This window comes from Hyperolius riggenbachi, chromosome 3 (genome assembly GCF_040937935.1).
Source record: "Hyperolius riggenbachi isolate aHypRig1 chromosome 3, aHypRig1.pri, whole genome shotgun sequence".
NCBI lineage: Eukaryota > Metazoa > Chordata > Amphibia > Anura > Hyperoliidae > Hyperolius > Hyperolius riggenbachi.
Window position 1 is genome coordinate 51,064,308 of NC_090648.1, and position 6,000 is coordinate 51,070,307.

Sequence of the window (6,000 nt, forward strand, 5' to 3'; positions counted from 1 at the left end):
CCTTGTGCTAGCTTTATAGAACCATTAAAATGGCTGTTAAACTGCAGTTCTAAGAACAGTCTATATTTTTGACACGTAACTTACAGCCTGCCCACCCACGTACTGCACCACACAACTGTTTGCCTTGTGGAAGTTGTTAAAGTGTACCCGAGGCTATATGTGATGAGGCTATATATGATGAGATAGACATCTGTATGTACTGTACAAAACATAATAATAACCAGGCTCTTTTACCTGCTTTATTTTGCTGCCTGAAAGAGTTAATTTCTAGGCATGGAAGTGACAGCTTCTGTCTTGTTGGTACCTTTTCAGGAATATAGTAAACATCACTGAGAAGCTAATTACAGCCATAAAAGTTTACCTGGCAGAATACAACTTCTGACGGCAGGTAGTACCAGAGCTGAAGATCACTCAAGGTTTTATACATACCTGGGGCTTCCTCTAGCCCCATGTGCACAGATCGCTCCCATGCTGCCGTCCTCAGTCTTCTCTGTTGCCGGTACCGGGTCCCCGTAACTTCTGTCAGTCGCGGCCAGTCTGACGTAAGAGAAGTGCGCTCTTTACGTATCTCTCCAGCAGCTGCCAAAGCGATATGTAGAGGGCACACTTCTCTTGCGCAGACTAGCCGCGACTGACAGAAATTATGCATAGCTCCCGACTGTCCCTCTTTTGGAGGGACAGTCCCTCTTTGGGAACACTGTCCCTCTTTCTTCCTCATTTGTTCCTCTTTTAGAATCAGGACTTATAGGTGAACTGTAGTGAGAGTTGTATGGAGGCTGCCATATTTATTTCCTTTTAAGCAATACCAGTTGCCTGGCAGTCCTGCTGATCCTCTACCTCTAATACGTTTAGCTATAGACCCTGAACAAGCATGCAGCAGATCAGGTGTTTCTGACATTATTGTCAGATCTGACAAGATTAGCTGCATGCTTGTTCCTGGTATTGTTAAGGAAAAGGAACCAGGATAAAAAAGATCAATGTGATTTGAATTATAAAACAACAAATTTTCCTTATTAAATCTTTATGGTATATGTGACTAGGGGTATGCCGGGGGCGTAATTCAGGGAGTGGCAGGAGTGTGGCTTAAGTGTCCCTAGAGGTACAGACTAACCAGCAAGCTCATGGTGACCCAGAACTCATTGGAGTGTGTAAGAGACTACAATGGTCCTAAAAGCCCCCTGACTAAGATGCTAAGAAAAACAAAAGTTTGCTTTCTTAGAACAGAAAGAATTTGCAATAATTCAGGTTGGCGTGAGCTTGAGATGTCGCCCAGTGCATCACTGCTGAATATATGCAAATTAACCATTGTTACCCTTAGAAGCTAAACACACCTCCAGAACCGCTGAGTTGCAATGATGTGTCAGCTTGTACAGAGCCATAATAATCCAACATGCATACAGACTGTTTTGGATTGTTTGATCCTCATCAGCGCATGGCATGGATTAATTTGGCTCTATGCAGTAGGGCTTGTAACACCGAGAGGTACAGACTAACCAGCAAGCTCATGGTGACCCAGAACTCATTGGAGTGTGTAAGGGGCTACAATGGTCCTAAAAGCCCCCTTACTAAGATGTTAAGAAAAACAAAAGTTTACTTTCTTAAAACAGAAAGAATTTGCGATAATTCAGGTTGTTAATTGTCCTTCTTTCTTAACTCAAAATGTTGGGAGGTATGGTTATGGGACCCAGCAACAGAGAAGGCTGAGGACGGCGGCGTGGGAGCGATCCGTGCACATGGGGCTGGAGGAAACCCCAGGTATGTATAAAACGTTGATTAATCTTCAGCTCTGGTTTCCTATAATAGGCTGCCACTGATTATAGACAGTAAAACATTTAACCTACTTTGTACATGTTTAAATATAAAATAAAACCATGAGAAAATTTTAAAAACGTTCATTTTTAAGAGTTGGAGGATAAATATAATTGTTTATCTCATTAGTTTATTTTCACCTCGTTTAAAGTGGACCTGAACTCAGAACTTCCTCCCTGCTCTAAAAGATATGCACCAGCATAATAACCTTTACAGAAAAACATGTCTTTGTTACAGCTGATACAAATCATGCAATAAATCTGCACTGTTTCTACTTCCTGATTCATGGAAGCAGACATTAACATCCTGTTCTTTCAAATGAGCATATCTGCCTCATCTGCCGTGGCAGTCAGCTGACACAGGGAGAGATCAAATTACAACTTGTGATTAGGCACAGATGAGGGGGAATTAGACAGGTTATGCTCTCTAAATACATACAGGGTGCATTTCTTTGTTTTCCTTCTGTTCTTTGCAAGTGTTCAGGTCCACTTTAAAGTACATCTGAGGTGAAAATAAACTGAGAGAAAAACAATTGTATCTGTCCTCCTTCTCCTAAAAATTACCTTTTTTTTAGATATCTCACAGTTCTATTTTATATTAAAGAGAATCTGTACTCTAATATTCTTACAATAAAAAGCATACCATTCTATTCATTATTTTCTCCTGTGCCCCTCTGTGCTGTTTCTGTCACTCTCTGCTGCAATCCTGGCTTGTAATTAACAGTTTTAGGCAGTGTTTACAAACAAACTAACCAGCTTCTAATAGGCTCAGCTAAGCATAGTGTATGAGTCATTCAGAGTATGCAGGGGGCCTGCAGAGGGTGTGTATCACTTCTACCAATCACAAGCAGCCCTGCACATTCCACACAATCAAGCTTTAGCCCGACAAACAGGACAGAGGAAAGATACATTGATTTATTACAGAGACAGTGCAGTTAGGAAAGACTGCAGTAAGCCAGAGCAGATTAGAACAGGCATAGGAATTTATAGGATAGAAGAACTAAGGCTGAAAAATTTGTTACAGAGTCTCTTTAAAATCTAGTTTTTAAGTTTTTACTGTTTCATTGTCTCCTCAATGACACCTTCTTTGAAGTATGCCAGAGCTCAAATCTATGAATTATTGACCATTTTTATCCCCTTTCTGCTCTCAGAAGCCATTTACTGACAGGAAAGTGTTTTATGACTGTAATTACTTATCAGTGAGGGTTATGCTATAGTCTGACCCAGTTCGCTCCGGACACAGATAGAAACTGTGACTTGCATACCTGATGTTTAACTCTTTCAGGCAGAGAAAGAAAAAATGGAACACAGCCTAGTTATTGGTGTTCTTGGCATTGTACAAACACATGTCTATCTCATCCTGTCACATGTCACCTCGGGTATCCTTTAACCACTTCAACCTACAGTGTTGTTCACTTTATGCATCCAAGCAACTTTCACCTCCCATTCATTCGCCAATAACTTTATCAGTATTTATCACACTGAAATTATCTATATCTTGTTTTTGCCGCCATAATTTAGGCTTTCTTTGGGTGGTACATTTTGCTAAGAATTATTTTTTTCTATATCCATTTTAACAGGAAGATTAAGAAAGAAATGGAAAAAAATCATTATTTCTCAGTTTTTGGCCATTATAGTTTGAAATTATGACATGCTACTGTAATTAAAACCCATGTATTTTATTTGCCCATTTGTCCCGCTTATTACACCATTTAAGTTATGTCCCTATTACAATGTATGGCGCCGATATTTTATTTGAAAATAAAGGTGCATTTTTTCAATTTGCGTCCATCACTATTTACAAGCCTATAATTTAAAAAATTATATTAATATACTCCTTTGACATGCATATTGAAAAAGTTCAGACCCTTAGGTAACTATTTATGTTATTTAGTTTTTTTTTAATTTTTTTTATTAAAAATTTTATTTGGGTAATTTTTGCTGTGGGAGGTAAACAGCTCATTTTAAATGTAAAATAATGTATTCATTTATTAAAAAATGTATGTGGGTGTAGTTCTACTATTTGGCCACAAGATGGCCACAGTCAAAAAGTCCTGGAAGGATCACGCTTCCAGGAACTAGAATGAGGATGGGAACTTTTTTTTATGCATAAAGACCGCAGCCTCTGATAGGAGGCCGTTGGTTTTTCTGCGGTAGACTTAGATCGATGAATGGGAGTTATATTATATCTGTGGGCTAACGGCAGGTGGTGGGAGGGCATGCGACCGCGCACCTCAGGCAGCCGCTATCTGGACGAACATATTCGTCCAGATAGGCTCACGTGGTTAAAGGACACTGAAGCGAAAAAAAATGATGATATTATGATTTGTATGTGTAGTACAGCTAAGAAATAAAACATTAAGATCAGATACATCAGTCTAATTGTTTCCAGTACAGGAAGAGTTGAGAAACTCCAGTTGTTATCTCTATGCAAACAAGCCATTAAGCTCTCCGACTAAGTTAGTCGGAGAGGGCTGTTATCTGATTTTTATTATCTCAACTGTTCCTGGACTATTTACTTTTCCTCTGCTAGAGGAGAGGTCATTACTTCACAGACTGCTCTGAAAGACTCATTTTGAATGCTGAGTGTTGTGTAATCTGCACATATTATAGAATGATGCAATGTTAGAAAAAACACTATATACCTGAAAATAAAAGTATGAGAATATTTTATTTGCTGCTAATCTTCTAGTAATTATTCATAGTACACAACCAATTCACTATATCATATTTTTTTTTCGCTTCAGTGTCTCTTTAAAGGACACCTGAAGTGAAAATAAACTAATGAAATAAACAACTGTTTCTATCCTTCTCATAAAAATTACTTTTTAAGTTATTCCATTTATTTAATATTTAAACACTTCAGGATTCTGCTTACGCATAAGTACGCCCCTGAATCCTGAAGCGGTTTTCATGGAAACGGCCGCTCACGTTCCATGTCAGTTCACGGAGGGTGTCTCCGTGAACACCCTGCGAGCCTCTGATCGCGGCTCGCAGGGTAAATGTAAACATGCAGGGGAAGATCTTCCCCGCTGTTTACATACATACGGCGCTGCTGCGCAGCAGCGCCGTAGAGGAGATCGGCTATCCCCGGCCTCTGATTGGCCGGGGATCGCCGGCATCTGATAGGCTGAAGCCTATCTGAGGCGGTGCAGGACGGATTTCCGTCCTGCGCAGCCCATAATGAAGAGGGGAGGGAGGGAAGGAGGCAGAGGGAGGAATAGCGCTGCGGAGGGGTGCTTTGAGGAGCTCCCCCCGCTAGGCACAGCGGCGCGACGGCGATCAGACCCCCCCCCAGCAGGACATCCCCCTAGTGGGGAAAAAAGGGGGGGAAGTCTGATCGCCCTGCCTGCTATCTGATCTGTGCTGCGGGCTGAAGAGCCCCCGCAGCACAGATCATCCAAACCACCCGAAACCCGGAAGTGGTTAAATCTGCTTTTTAAGTTTTTACTGGTGTTTTATTGTTTTTGCTCAATGACACATTCATTGAAGTAGGCCAGAGCTAAAATCTATGAACTGTAGACGCTTTTTATCTCTTCCCTGCTCTCAGAAGCCATTTTCTGCTAGGAAAGTGTTTTATAGTTGTAATTTCTTATCAGTGAGGGTCACACTGTAGTCTGACCCAGTCTTGACCCAGACAGGAACTGCCACTTACATACCTGATATTTAACTCTTTCAGGCAGAGAAAGAAAAAAAAGGAACACAGCCTAGTTATTTGTGTGCTAGGCACTGTACATACACATATCTATCTCATCATGTCACATGTCATCCCTTCCACCTCTGGACCTCCTACACACCTCTAGACTGTGGTCGAGAGCAAATAAAATACGGAACGACCCCTCCCACCCCGGCAGTCACTACTTTGACCGCCTGCCTTTGGGTCGCCACTACAGATCCATCCCCACCAAGACCACTAGACATTTAAACACTTTCTTTCCCCAAGCCGTCCGCCTGCTGAACTCGAGCTACCACCCTCACGAAACACGATACTCTCGCACTGCGGCCCAAATCAAGTTGCACCCTCTATCTAGTTTTACCTGTTATGTAATCTCGCTGTTGCTTAAACAATATAGATGTCATTATTATTATTATCTTGCATTCTCTGTCTGTCTATTGTCTAAATGCCCCTTTCACATGTAACAAACTTTTCCATGCCGTGTGTACCACAAAAAATTCCGGGTGCGATACCTGT